Raw genomic sequence first — 15,399 nt, 5'->3', positions numbered from 1 at the left:
GGGGTAGCTTGCTAAACCTCCCCCCTCACACACACCTGTGCTTGAGCTCACTTTGCTCTCGGCTCGGGTGGTAGTCGGACGTGTCCGCTCTCGCCCTCGCCTCTCTCTGACAGCCATTAATGTCTTTTTGCTTTTTCTCCTACAGGTTTGAGTGTGAAGATGGCCTCTGCGAATATGCGCACCTGTCCTGGTTTACCCGACCGCCCCTGTGGAACTTTCATGTCGGCAGTCGAGATGGACCCTCACGCCCTTTGCCCATACTGTAGAGGTCAACAGTGTGATAGTGGCAATAAGTGTGGTGAGTGTAGGGAGTGGTGTACCTCCCAGTGGGAGAGGTTTTCTCGGCGATGTAAGAAGCAGGCCAGGCGGGACATTTTTCTTCAAAGTTTTCTTCGAAAGGAGAAAATCCCAAGGACACTTCTTCCGTTGCCCAAACCTCCTCCGAAGCTCCCGCTCGATCGTCTCTTTCGAGAGACCGGCGAGTGGTAGCGTAGACAGTGTTTCTGTTTCCCGAATTTGGGGTTCGAGAGATGGTGTTGCCTTCTCTAGCGAGGCAGCTCCACCTCTCCCCCTGGGGGAGGATCTTAATTTGTCCAATTTATTTCAGCTTTGGTCTTCCTTGAGGCTCGAGGGTTGGCCCTCCAAGGAAGCACTTCTTGACATCTTCCGATTGGGTGCCGCTGTCAAGCAATCGCCGACTTTGGCAGAGGTTGATCCTCTGTCTATTGTCGACGTTGTGGTGTCAGAGGTATCCAATGTGGTATCTCCTAATACCTCTGCCTCTTCTCATCCCGCAGTTGCTGAAGGCTTAGTTTCTCCCGTTCCTGCTTAACCTACGAGGGAGAAACTAAGTCCAACAGTCTCTCCTGCCGGTGATTCTCCCCCTCGGGGGAGTTCACTCACAGAGACTCCTCTTCGGAGGACTGCTGAAGGTCAGCTTGCTGATACAACGGACCCCAGAGGGCGTATACGTCTCCGAGGACCAAGCTGTCTCCTCGTAAGCCTTCGAGGCAGACTCCTTCCCCCCCCAGACTTTTTCTCCCTCCCTGTCGGATGACGATTTCCCGTCCTCAGGGGAGTCACGTGAGGTGAGACGTTCCCCTATCGCACCAGTGAAGGAAACCCCACCTCGTGTTGGAAAGTCTTCTCGGGTAGGGGTGGAGAAGAGCCTACCTCCATCGTTGTTGGAGTCCTGCATCCCTCCCAGGAGGGAGCCGAAGGACTCTAAAACAGTACTGAAATCCTCGACAAGACTTAGGACGGAGCCAGCCAGTCACTCGGAGAACATCCGCGATTCTCCCCAAGAAGAGCCTTTGGGGACAGGAGACTTCGCTGCGCGTCCAGCTTCCTGAGGAGAGCTACAGGAGTCGGAACATGCATTTTGGCAGGTTCTGACCCTTATGAGGACTCTAAATGGGTTTGCTGACCCAGAGGTTCTCCCTCGAGAGGGCAAAGACACGGTCTTGGACCGAGTATTTGGGACTCAAAAACCTTCTAAGGCCAGTGCGGCTCTGCCCTGGTCTCAGGGGGTTAAGAGTACCAGGGACAAGATCACGGTCCAGCTCTCTGAGTTAGCCTCCTCCAGCCGATCCAGTGCCGGTTACAAGCTTCTCCCACCTCCTCGCGTACAGCAGAAGAGGTACTTCGAGATCTTGGAGGAGCCTTGTTTAGCTCTTCCCCTTCATCATTCTTTGGAAGAGCTTACCAGTCGAGTCCCTCTTGAGAGACATTCCAACCGGCAGGTCTCATTTTCGGCAACTGAGATCCTTAATCAGGAGAAGGTTGCGAAGTGTGCTATGCAGACCATTTCGTGGCTGGACATCTGGTTCGGGACCTTAGGTATCCTGATACGTTCGGAGGATTTCTCCAAAGAACGTACCAGGAAAGCTATGGAGACCTTTCTACTCTCAGGCACTTGCACGATCAAATTTCTGGCCCACGAAGTCTCATACTTGTGGGCGAACACCATCCTGAAACGTCGGGATGCGGTGGCTGAGAGGTTCCATCAGAAGGTCCCTAGCACCGAGATAAGCAGGCTAAGACATTCTTCCATGCAGGGAACGAATCTGTTTGATCCTAAAGACATGATGGAGCATGCTGCTGAGAGGTGGAGGAAGTCCCACCAATCCCTATAAGCCTCCAGCGCCCCAGCAGCCCCGTCCTACCAAGACCATGAAACCGACAACGGCAGCGAAGACTGGTGTCTAAGCCCTTTCCTGTCAAGGACAGGAAAGGCAAAAAGTCCTCCAGGGGATGGAAACCTTCTAGAGCGAACAGCCGAGGCCGCAAACGCTAGGATTGGCAGTCCCCCTTCATGTCCACCAGTGGGGGGATGCCTACAAAGTTGCGCAGACAGGTGGCAGCAACTCGGGGCCGATTCCTGGACGATTTCCGTAATAAGTCAGGGATATTGCGTCCCGTTCACATCATCTCTACCTCCCCTGACGACAAAACCAGTGTCATTGAAGCTCCCTTGCCATGGGATCAGCAAGGGGGCAGGTTCTTCGGGCAGAAGTTCAGACCATGTTGAAGAAGGGTGCTCTCCAAGAGGTCCTCGACGGATTCCCGGGTTTCTTCAGTCGACGCTTGTAAGGAAGGCGTCTGGAGGCTGGAGACCAGTCATCGACCTCTCGGCTCTGAACAAGTTTGTCAAACAAACTCCGTTCATCATGAAGACTGCAGACACGGTCAGACTTGCAGTGAGACCACAGGACTTCATGTGTACACAGGATCTGAAGGACGCGTACTTCCAGATCCCAGTCCATCCGTCTCCAAGGTAGTACTTAAGATTCAGCCTAGACAGCAAGGTGTACCAGTTCAAGGTGCTGTATTTCGGTCTCTCCAAAGCACCACAGGTTTTCACCAGAGTGTTCACCCTAATATCGTCGTGGGCACTCAGGATCAGCATCCGTCTCCTTCGCTATCTGGACGACTGGCTGATCCTAGCAGACTTGGAGTCATCCCTTCTTCAACAACGAGACAAACTTCTGGGACTTTGCCAGGATCTGGGGATCATGGTAAATCTCGAGAAGTCTTCTCTGCTTCCCACTCAAAGACTGGTATATCTAGGCATGAGTATAGACACCAATCTCCTCAGCCTTCCCTTTGGACGACAGGATAGCAAGGCTGAGGAAGGTCGCAAGTCCTTTTCTCAGACGAGAAGAGCTTCCAGCCCAATCGTGGTTACGTCTCCTCGGTCACCTCTCATCTTTGGCTCGTCTAGTTCCCAACGGTCGCCTCTGGATGAGATCCCTCCAGTGGCAACTCAAGTCCCGGTGGAATCAAGGTTACGATTCCCTGGACGTCATGATCCCTATGGGACCTGCGGAACGGACGGACCTCCAGCGGTGGGTGACAGACGAGAACCTACGAAGAGGAGTGGGTCTTCTCGCCCGCCCCCCCGGATTTGATGCTGTTTTCGGACGCCTCAAAGAAAGGGTGGGGGGCCCACGTTCTGCACCACATGACCTCAGGCCTGTGGTCAGAATCAGAAAAGTTCCTCCTTATAAATCTTCTAGAGATGAAGGCCGTTTTCTTGGCCCTTCAACAGTTCCAACAATACCTGGCGAGAGGAATGTGCTCGCTGCCAATCTGAGCAGAGCGTCTTAGATAGTGAGTACCGAGTGGTCTTTGGATCATCTAGTAGCCAACAAAGTCCTGACTTTGTGGGGTTCCCCGATTGTGAATCTGTTCGCAACAGCTTTGACCTTCAAGCTTCCATTGTACTGCTCCCCAGTCCCGGATCCCAAGGCGCTCTGGCAGGATGCCCTCCAACAACGGTGCCCTCTTAATGAGAGAATGCCTTGATGAAGTCATTGAGCTTCAGCATGGCATTCTATTCCCGTGCTGAAACTAGGTGACGGTCAAGAGGGCTCTCGAACTTGGGGAAATTGCTCCCCCAGTTCGAATCTAAATTTCTCTCTTTCTTATCTTTTTCTTCCTCTTTATATTGCTTCAACCTTCTCCTAATGTTATAAACTTTCCTTCATGTTGCTGTCGCAACCCTATGAGTACAATTTCCCATATGTATATGAGTATATATTTACATATATATGTATGTTTATTATTTTTTTTTTCTCTCTCTTTATGGCATGGATGTTTCTACATCCGGTATTGCTGCCTGCTTTGATGAATGGGAAAGGTGTCACGGTTGAGAGGTGTTTGTGCTCGAAGCTATATGTGAGAGTATTGGATGATCTCAGCCATCCCGAAGATGGTTTGGACCTTTATGGCAGAACTATTCTCAAGTGTTGGGTCTTCGGATTCCAGGGGGATCCAATGCTTGGGGGTAGGACTCTCGGCTTTTGGCCGGTAGCCCGTCATTACAGATATGGGGAGGATGATTCCATAGTTTCTTGGTCTCAGTCCTAACAGGCGGGTTCAGCTTACACCTGTGCCTCTATATCTGTTTTGATGCTATCCTTCGGGTAGGGTATGGAGTGGACCATCTGGGAAGTATACTCTCACTGTGCCGGTAGTGGAGAGTGCAAATTTCCTTCCCAACAAGTGATGCCTTAATGTTCTCAAGCAGGTAAATCAAACTATTCAAAATATCACTTTTTTTTCTTTATTCTAATGGATTCTTGTGACAACGACCCCACCTCCCCTGGATATGCTGTCTCTCCCCCGGCACTGTTGATGACCTCTGGGAATTCATTTAAAGAAAACACTGTTGACGACGTTGGAACTAAAAAGGGCTATTCTTTAAACATTCGGAAAAAGGGTAATTTGGGCAACACAGGAAAACTGAATGTCCTGCACATTACCCAAATCCCATTAGAAGCTAATTATGATGTGCTACATGAAATATTTGAGTGTTACGGATTAATAAAAGAAATTAGAATGAAACTTCAAGATGATAATTGGGAATCTTGGTTATCATTTAATTGCCATGAGGAAGCATTTAATGCAAGCCGTAATATTGTTGATATTAAAGTAGGTAATATGAGTGTTAAGGGTGCTCTGTGTGATGGGGCACCTAAAGATCTGGATGTCTTCAGACCAGCAGACTGGGTTGATAAAGATATAGAGGTAGATATGCCATCCCAAAGAAAGCCAAAACCACCTATGTGGCTTCTTGCTCAATCTATAGGAGGTACGGAAAATTATTTCAAGATCTGCAAATTTCTTGAGAGGAAGGTAGGTACAATCGCACCTGGAGATATGCTGTATCTCGATTCGGGAAGAAAAGTTACTTGATAAAGGCCAAGTCATACACAGTCTGTTATACTGTCGAATTTGAAGACAGTAAATGATGATATAAAATTGAACATCAAACCCCATCTAAACTTGAGCTATGGAAGGGGAGTGGTTTTCAATAGGGATCTATATGAATTTGCCAAAGAGGTTTGGCTATGTGTCCACTATCAGTGGAAAGTACATAAAGTACCTGGAACATCAGTGATTGTTCTTACTTTCCAGGATGCTGATGTACCTTTCCACATAGATATAGAAAATGTAAGGATTAGAGTTCAACCTTTTAAGCAGAAGCCACTGCAATGTTATAATTGCTTTAAATTTGGACATAATTCCAAAGTTTGCAATAATGAAAAAATATGTAATACTTGCTCCAATATTTACCATGGGGAAATGTACATTTGAGGCAAGGTGCTTAAACTGCAACTCTAATCATAAATCTAATAATAGGAGCTGCCAGTTTTATAAGTTGGAAGAGGCTGCCCTCAATAAATCAAATATTGAACATGTAAGCATGGGGCATGCCAAGAGATTATTAAATAAATCTAATACTTATGCAAAGACATTAAAAACAGGAGAAAAAGTTCCCTGGGAATCATCTCACCCACCTACTACTGTAGTTAGTTCTTGAAAAAGACAAGAACATCTCCTCCTAAAGATTTATCATTGAGTATCAACAAAAAGACATTATCCATCACTATCAAACCTTTGTCCCCCCATTACAAAGGATAGTACTAACCTCTCCCAGGCCATATCCTTGCCTGATTTAATGGAGATTCCACCTGACACCAAGTTATCAGGTGTACCTGTAGTGGGGAAGGTACAAAAACCTGGTAACTCACAACCTATTAATCGTAAAAGAGAGAGACCTCCATCTCTCTCACCCCCTTCCATAAGAAATATTCAGACTTATGACATCAAATAAATATGATGTTTTGTCTGTTGATGTTGCCGATCAACCAGAAGACAAATTAAATAAATCAGAAATTCAAGTTGAGGTCCACCATCCCCCTCAACAAATAAATCAAAAGGATACAAAGAAAAACAATGTAAAACCCAACATAAAAAGACCACCTCTGAAGAAACCTACAGGTAATAATGTTAGATTAAAAACTGCTAATGGGATGACCTCATTCAAGATGTTTTCCCGAAATAATCCATAGTTTTCTCCTCAATTTTGCAATGGAACTGTCAGGGTTTAAGGGCGAAATTTGAAGAACTTAAGCTCCTAATTCATGAACATTCCCCCTTAATTGTATGTCTACAGGAAAGTATGCTTGATGCAAACACTCCTAGTCCTTGAGAGTATGTTAGCTATAGAACACCATATAATCATCAAGCAGGGAACCATGGTGGAAGTCTCATGTACGTTCGTCGAGATGTTCCCTAAATACCTATGTCTATATGTACAACCCTGAAGGCAGTGGTTGTACAAATTGATACATACATACATATATCAAAGGCACTTTCCCCAATTTTGGGGGGTAGCTGACATCAACAATGAAACAAAAAAAAAAGGGGGGGTGACCTCTACTCTCTACGTTCCTCCAGCCTAACCAGGGACTCAGCTGAGTTCAGCTGGTACTGCTAGGGTGCCACAGCCCAACCTCCCATATTATCCACCACAGATGAAGCTTCATATGCTGAATCCCCTACTGCTGCTACCAGTATACAAAGAAAATATACAATATGCTCTCCCTACTTACCTCCAAATGATATTTTACATGATTATTTAGCAGAGGTCATTCAGCAGCTCCCTCAACCATTTCTCTTACTGGGAGATATGAGTGGTAGACATCCTTTATGGGGTGATATTTTGGCAAACACAAGAGGCAATATTATCTCATCAATTGTGGAGAATGAGGGTGTGGGACTCTTTAATACAGGAGAGCCCACACACTTCCATGTTCAGACAGGTACCTTGTCATGCATTGACCTTTCAATTGCAAGCTCTAACTGCCTTCTTGATTTTGATTGGAGGACATTATACGATTGGCATACTAGTGATCATGCACCAATCGTTATAAACACCAACAAGGGTCCGCCTTTACAAAGATCGCCACGATGGAATCTTGATAAGGCAGACTTGGTTAAATTTTGTGAGCTAAGTGAAATCGAAGGGAGTGCAGAACAGTTTGAAAGTATTGATGAAGCCATAGACCTACTGAATGGAACTCTGCATACAGCAGGAATCAATTCGATTCCCAAATCACAGGACTATTCAAAAGACGACCAGTCCCGTGGTGGTCTTCAGAATTAACACCCTTGCACAGAGCCGCCAGAAAATCTGACTAGATTGCGTAGATGCCGTACGAATGAAAATTTGATAACGTACAAAAAGTGTAGACCACAGTTCCGCCGTTCCATGAAAGAAGCTAGACGCCAATCTTGGGTGGCTTCTGTTTCCTCCATTAATAGTAGAACACCACCATCTGTATGGAGGAAAGTAAAAAGGATTGCAGGCAAATTCACCCCAAACCCACCACCAGTGTTGAAAGTGAATGGTCAGTATGTGACTGAAGGAATTGAAGTTAGCAATGCCCTGGCTGACCATTTTTCAAATGTATCGTGCAAGAGTGTAGCAGCTCCTGGTCACCAGTACAGGAGCATTGAAGAAAAGAAAATTTTAAATTTTGCAACAGGAAGGGAAGAGTCATATAATTCTCCTTTCACTGAAAGAGAATATGATTTGGCACTTTCCACTTGTAACGATACAGCCCCTGGACCCGATGGAATTCCATATGCAATGATTAAACATGTACATTTTAATACAAAGTTGTTTATTTTAAGCATTATTAATAGAATATGGCATGATCATAGTTATCCAAGTGTTTGGGAACTAGCCATTATTTTAGCTTTTTTAAAACCCGGTAAGGACAAGTTTTTAGCAGCAAACTACTGACCTATTGCATTGACATCTTGTTTATGTAAAATTATGGAGAAGATGGTCAATGCAAGACTGATGTGGTACCTTGAAAAGAAGGGTATTTTATCACCCATTCAATGTGGATTCAGAAAAATGCACTCGACTGATATGCTGATCCGACTTGAGTCCTCCATTTGTGAAGCCTTTGCTTCCAAACAGCACCATGTGACAGTCTTTTTCGATCTTGAAAAGGCATGTGATACCACATGGAGATACGGTATACATAAAAGAATCCATGAGTTAGGATTAAGAGGAGAGCTACCACTATTCATTCAGTCATTTCTTTCTCCAAGTGAGAGTTGGGGAAGCTCTATCACAGATTAAATGCCAGGAAGGAGGAGTTCCTCAGGGGAGTGTGCCGAGTGTAACCCTTTTTGCACTAGCAATTAATGGGATATCCTCAGTCATTCCCCGGGATGTTCTCACAACATTATTTGTGGATGATCTCTCCATATCATTTGCTGGGACTAGAATGGCAATGGTTGAGAGAAAATACAACTCACTATTGATAAAATTATCCATTGGGCCGATATGAATGGATTTAAGTTCTCGACAAGTAAAACTAAAATTGTCCATTTCTGTCGTATCCGGGGAGTACATCCAGACCCGGATATATACATCAAAGGTCAACGGATCCCATGTGCAAGTGAAGCTAAAGTTTTAGGGTTGATATTTGATTGTAGGCTTACATGGGTTTCTCACTTAAAAGCATTAAAAGATAAATGTCTTGAAGCTATGAATCTTTTAAAAGTATTGTTCCATACATCATGGGGGGCAGACCGCAATACAATTTTAAAATTATACAAGGCCTTGATTTTTTCCAAAATTAGTTATGGATGCGAAATATACTCCTCAGCCACCCCAAGCCGGTTAAAAATATTAGATTCTGGGGATCCTGGTAAAATCTCGAAAAGTCCTCACTGCTTCCCACTCAAAGACTGGTATATCTAGGCATGGTTATAGACACCAATCTCCACAAAGACTTCCCATCAGACGACAGGATAGCAAGGCTGAGGAAGGTCGCAAGCCCTTTACTCAGATGAGAAGAACTTCCAGCCTAATCGTGGTTACGTCTCCTCGGTCACCTTTCATCATTGGCTGGTCTAGTTCCCAACGGTCGCCTCAGGATGAGATCCCTTCAGTGGCGACTCAAGTCCCGGTGGAATCAGGGTTACGATTCCCCGGACATCCTGATCCCCATGAGACCTGCGGATCTGACGGACCTCCAGTGGTGGGTGGCAGACGAGAACCTATGAAAAGGAGTGGACCTTCTCGTCCTCCCCCCGGATTTGATGCTGTTTTCGGACGCTTCAAAGAAAGGGTGGGGGCCCCCTGTACCACGCAACCTCAGGCCTGTGGTCAGAATCAGAAAAGTATCTCCATATAAATCTCCTAGAGATGAAGGCCGTCTTCCTGGCCCTTCAACAGTTCCAACAATACCTGGCTGGTCACTCTGTGGTAGTGATGAGCGACAACGCCGCAGTAGTGGCTTACATCAACAAACAAGGAGGTAATTTTTTCGCAGCAGCTATCCCATCTAGCTGTAGAGATACTATCCACTCGATACCAGGCAAAAGGAATGTGCTCGCCAACAATCTGAGCAAAGCGTCTCAGATAGTGAGTACTGAGTGGTCTTTGGATCATCTAGTAGCCAACTAAGTCCTGACTTTGTTGGGTTCTCCGACTGTGGATCTGTTTGCAACAGCCCTGAACTTCAGGCTCCCGCTATACTGCTCCCCAGTCCCAAACCCCAAGGCTCTCTGACAAGATGCTTTCCAACAACGGTGGGACAACATCGACGTCTACACCTTTCCCCTGTTCTGTCTCATGGGGAGGGTGCTCAACAAGGCCAGAACACTGGTCAATCTTTCAATGACACCAGTAGCTCCGCTATGGCATCACGTGGAATGGTTTCCTGACCTTCTGAAACTCCTAACGGTGCTACCAAGAGAACTCCCTCCACGGCACAATCTGCTCAAGCAACCACATGCCAACATCTTCCACAAAGCCGTAGCTTCGCTACGACTTCACGCCTGGCGACTATCCAGCATCTCCTCTCTGAGAGAGGATTTTCGCAGCAAGTTGCTGTCAGGATGTATGGACATCTGCGTAAGTCATCCGCAGCAGTCTACCAGGCCAAGTGGAAAGTCTTTTGTGGTTGGTGTCGTGGAAGGGCTCTCTCCACTCGATGCCACTATTCCAACAATAGCGGAGTTCCTCATGTATTTGCGGGAAGAAATGCGTCTTTGTCTCAACAGTGAAAGTCTATCGCTCAGCCTTAAGTTTTAAGTTTAGCTTTCAGGCTGAAAGGAATAGACATTTCTTCATTGCTAGAACTTTCTCTTCTCATACGTAGTTATGAACTTAGCTGCCCTCAGTCGGAAGCGAGACCACCTCCATGGAACGTGGTTTGAGTTCTCAGGTCTCTTAAGAGACCTCCCTATGAACCATTACGCCAGGCATCAGATCGCCACCTAACCTGGGAGACGGTGTTCCTGCTAGCTTTGGCTTTTGCCAGGCGTGTTAGCGAACTTCATGGTCTCTCGTTGTAGTGGTTTGCGGACTGTGGCCAGAGGTAGCACCCGAACTGCCTAGTGTCCGAATGCCAACCACAACCCGACGTTCACTACACAACAAATATACAACGGTGTAATACCCAAAAAAAAAACAGAGTAACAGGTCAAGAGAACGGAGCTCTGGGCACCATCCCTTGATTTATACTGGGCAAGGGGACCCAGCTTGAACCTTGTTATTTATCATACCTTTCCTTCTCTTGCCTTTGGCTTGCTGACTATAAGTAAAGGTATAAGAACATTAGGTGAAAGGGAATATTATAATTAATAAAGGAACTCACTGTGGGAGGAAAGAATTATGATAAATTACTGTACTTAAGAGATCTTAAAAAACAGTGGCTGGGGAAGGGCGGCACATTGTTGTAAGGAACAGGAATGATATGCTGTATTCATAAAACACATGAAAATAATATTTATTTGAAAAAACTGTTAGCATGGACCCAACAATCCAAATAGAAAATTAAAGGCAAAATTAGCATTCTTTTACGTCAAACTTCAGCATCCAGGTAATAAGATAAACAAATTAACCAAACAAGATTTCCACAGGTGGGGGCACTCATAAGTGTTCCTATACAGTACAAGTATAAACAAAGGCACTCCTAACCGTGTATCTATTTGAGCAAGTACCAGTATGCCATTTCAATAGTTCCAGTTAACTATTAATGTTTATGACACTTAAACGTTTGACGTCTCCACAAAAAGACGGTTTTAGGCCCCCTTACGTTCACTTGGTTCTTGCGCAAACATTTGAAAAAAAACTGTCCATCACTAGTTCCAGTATGGAATCACCTTTTGTGATCTGGTGATGTGGAGTAGCAATATCTTGATCCTTGTTGATGAAATCTTGGATTCGCAAGGTTTTCAACTGTCGGAGCTCTTTTTCAACTGAACTGAGAATACTGAAGAAGGGCCGTGCCTGATGTCAAAACTTCTCTAATGACAACATCTTCTAGCTGAGCATTGAAAATTGAGTTCATATCTTCACCTTCTCCCGTTTCACCCAATTTGAGCAATGCATCATTTATTTCTATCAAACGAGATAATCCCATTTTGCGATACTGTACATTCAATTCCAGGGATGGATTTACTCACTTTTCTATACACTGTTCATTCAGTAGGGTAAAGGAAGTTTATACTAAGCTGATTAACCCTATTCAGTTGTAGGAATCATTCAGTACCCTTCCAATAATTTTTCTTGTGCCACGTCTTTACTCAATTTCTAGTTGCCTCTCTAAAACCCTACAGAGAGTAGGGCGTGCTGCAAAAACAATTGTGGTTAGACAACGGGTAGGACCAAAAAATATTACAATACCCCTTAAAAATATAAATAATGCTTCTATTCATGACTTTGTTATAAAAATAAATTAATTTGTTGCTGGCAAAATATATAAACCTATTTAAGAAAAATTGAAATCTTTACAGTGAATATATGGAAAATCATTATAGTACAGTACTGGGGCAGAATATCGGACATTATGACAAAAGGGAATTGATAATGAGAGTTACTTTAAAACATATATAACCCAAGCTTGTTATATGTGGAAATGGTTTGTATTTTCCACAACTATTATTAATTTTTTTCACATCGTATGACATCGCCCATTCAAGGGCATGGCGGGAGGTAACGTTCAGCTTTGTGTTTATTGCTAAGACTCAGAATCCTGGAGTAGCGGATCCTCGGGTCGACTCCTTCCGGATTTCTAGTCTCCGCTCTGTAATAGATGACCCAGACCATCTCTTACTATGCCTAGTAAGGAGTTTGAGGCTATACCTTGAAAGAACAGCTGCAGTCCATCCTTATGTGCCAGCATTATTCGTCAGCACAGGTTGGACTGAGAGGAGGGTCATCAAAAGCACCATCTCTGCATGGATTGGTAGGGTCATTCATCTGGCCTTGAATCCAGATCTTCCTCCTTCACGTCGCCCTAGAGCACATGCTGTCAGGGGCATAGCTATGTCCCTGGCCTTCAAAAGAAATTTCTCTGAGGCAGGTCCTTCAAGCGGGGGTGTGGAAGCGTCACACAACGTTCAAAGCCCACTACCTGCAAGACGTGACTCACAGGAGGCTCGATACGTTCTCTATCGGCCCTGTGGTGGCTGCACAACAGCTGGTTTAAAACCTCAAGCTCCATATTGGATAAGTAGCAGAAGGTTGAGGCCATTGTTACCCGGTTTTAGTCTGCATGAATGAAAAGGTTTGACTGGCCCTTATTCTTTTCTTCATCATCCCCTCTCTTGGGGGAAAGCAGCATCCTGGGTTCTCTGCATAGCTGACCTCAAACCACTGCGGGTAAACCATGCTCCCTTGTGTTCCTAGTATAAAGTTAATACTGTTACGTCCCCATACCCTGACGAGGTGGTATTGGTAAAGTCCTAGTCTACAAGTTTCCATCTAAAGAACTTCAGAACAACTTCCTAGGACGAGTCACACTTCATACCTTCACACACAGCTTGCGTAGGCCGCAGTCCTTGCGTAGCAAGGTTCTAGCGAGGTGCAGGGACTCCTTATTTCTTGGGTGCTTACACACTCAGATAACGAGCCCCCGGGCAAAGCCAAAAGCCAGTACTGACTGGGACGTCCACCCTTCCTAATGGGTGAGTCACCCCTATTAAATAGTGTGGTTTGTATTCCAGTTACGGAACAAATAACAAATTCGTAGATAATTTGTATTTTTCCTAACTATACAAACCTTAGCTCTTTAACCAAACTTGCCCGCCAGCCCTATCCCCCTTGAAGTCCTACCTCCGAGCAAAGTGAGTCCAAGCACAGGTGTGTGTGTTAAGGGGGGTGGAGGCGGGGTAGCAAGCTACCCTCCCCTACCCCCGCTAACTAGCGGTGTTGGTAGTAAACCCTCGTTAAATTATAATGTCTCGTCATTTCAGCTACGCTGAAAGTAATACCCCTATTAAATAGCTAAGGTTTGTATAGTTAGAAAAAATACAAATTATCTACGAATTTGTCATATTTTTTATAACAACAATGTTAACAGATAATTTGAAGTTTATCAAATTGTCTTTATTTTGTTAACAGATAATTTCAAGTTTATCAAATTGTCTTTATTTTGTTAACAGATTATTTCAAGTTCATCAAAGTGTGTCTTATTATTTTTTGAAGCCATAAATTTAATTATCCAATCTATCAATTTCTACTCAGTCTAGTAGCAAATATTTCATTAGATTTTAATCTTTATAAAGTCAGTGCATATATGGTAATCTTTCTTTTATGAAAATGCACCTGATACTATTTTTACCAGTTTAGTAAATTTTAAATGGCCAAAATTTAAGTTGAAAATTAGGTCTGGATCTACAATTATGAGTTGCTTTGACTTTCTAATTAAAATTCTGATTGTAATTTTGTTATTATGCGAATATTTGCCTGTTTTCAATTTTCATTAACTACGTACCTGTTAAATCAATGTCAATTTCCTCTGGACTTTTTTATAACATAATGCAAGATCGTATCAATTTTACAACTGTGTTAAGTACTGTAAACAAGTTCTTTAAATATGACTAAAGGGAAATTAATATTATTAATCTTGTTAGCAATTGATTCAAATTCATTCTACAATCTGTATATTCAAGTACTGTATATTATTGATATGTGAATTTCGCCTCCAACTAATTATTTTAACTATGAATATGATTATATCTTTGTTTATGTATGCCATTTCATCTCTGCTTTTCGAGACTGAATATGAATTACGATTTTGTCTTTGTCTATGCATAGGCCTACCATTTCCTCTCTGCCTTTCGAGACTGTCTTCCAGCTATCAGCACCTCTTATTAAATTTTCTTCTACACAACATCAAATCTATAGTAGGCCTATGTTCTCGTAAAAGATATAAGCAATCCATGCTTAAGATAGCTATTAGGCAAAAAAGTCTGGGTCTAATAAGCCAGTGGTGTCCAGTAACTTTTTTCTTTTGGTGGGGTGAAGAATAGTTTAGCATATTCTAGATATCAGCATGTTTACAAGTATTGGTATCATAAATACACTAGAAAAGTAAAGTAGTACTAATAAGGTTTTTTGGTTTATATACTTCAAGATATCCATCACATTTCCATCCCACTTGCAATATGGACACGTTCTGCTTTACTGAAAATTTCATATGAAGCCCCAGTACCAGAATTATTTTCCATATACTTCAGTTTTAAAGGGAAAAGAAATTATTCTCTAAAAATTCCTTTTTTTTTTTTTTTTTTTTTTTTTTTATTAAATAGGTTTACATATTGTGTGAGCAACTAATCCACTTGTGTAACAGGAAGCAAAGAAAGTCATGAGTAGAATGATTTTTAATATTTATGAAGGGAATCACTATAAGGTCTGCAAATGGTATTGCTAAGTAGTAGAAGGAAGTGTCTCTCTCTCTCTCTCTCTCTCTCTCTCTCTCTCTCTCTCTCTCTCTCATATCTTGGAATTAAGGTTATATCCACAATGAAATAATTTACTGGTTTATAAATAAGTTTGAATTATTTTGAAACTTGTCTGTAGGTGTTAGTAAGCTGTACCTCATAATATCATGTTTTATTAATTTTCATTAAACTAATAATTTTCCCATAATATCAGTACTGTATTTAAATGATTCTGGTCATGCATAACATTCCAAATTCATGTTTGCAATAGATGGTATTTTTTTTTTTTCAATCTAGTGATTGTGAATTTGTTTCAAAATATTAGAATAACAAAATTGATATTAAAAGGAT

Source organism: Palaemon carinicauda, chromosome 24 (genome assembly GCF_036898095.1).
Source record: "Palaemon carinicauda isolate YSFRI2023 chromosome 24, ASM3689809v2, whole genome shotgun sequence".
Taxonomy (NCBI): domain Eukaryota; kingdom Metazoa; phylum Arthropoda; class Malacostraca; order Decapoda; family Palaemonidae; genus Palaemon; species Palaemon carinicauda.
Note: the sequence above shows the minus strand (reverse complement) of the source record.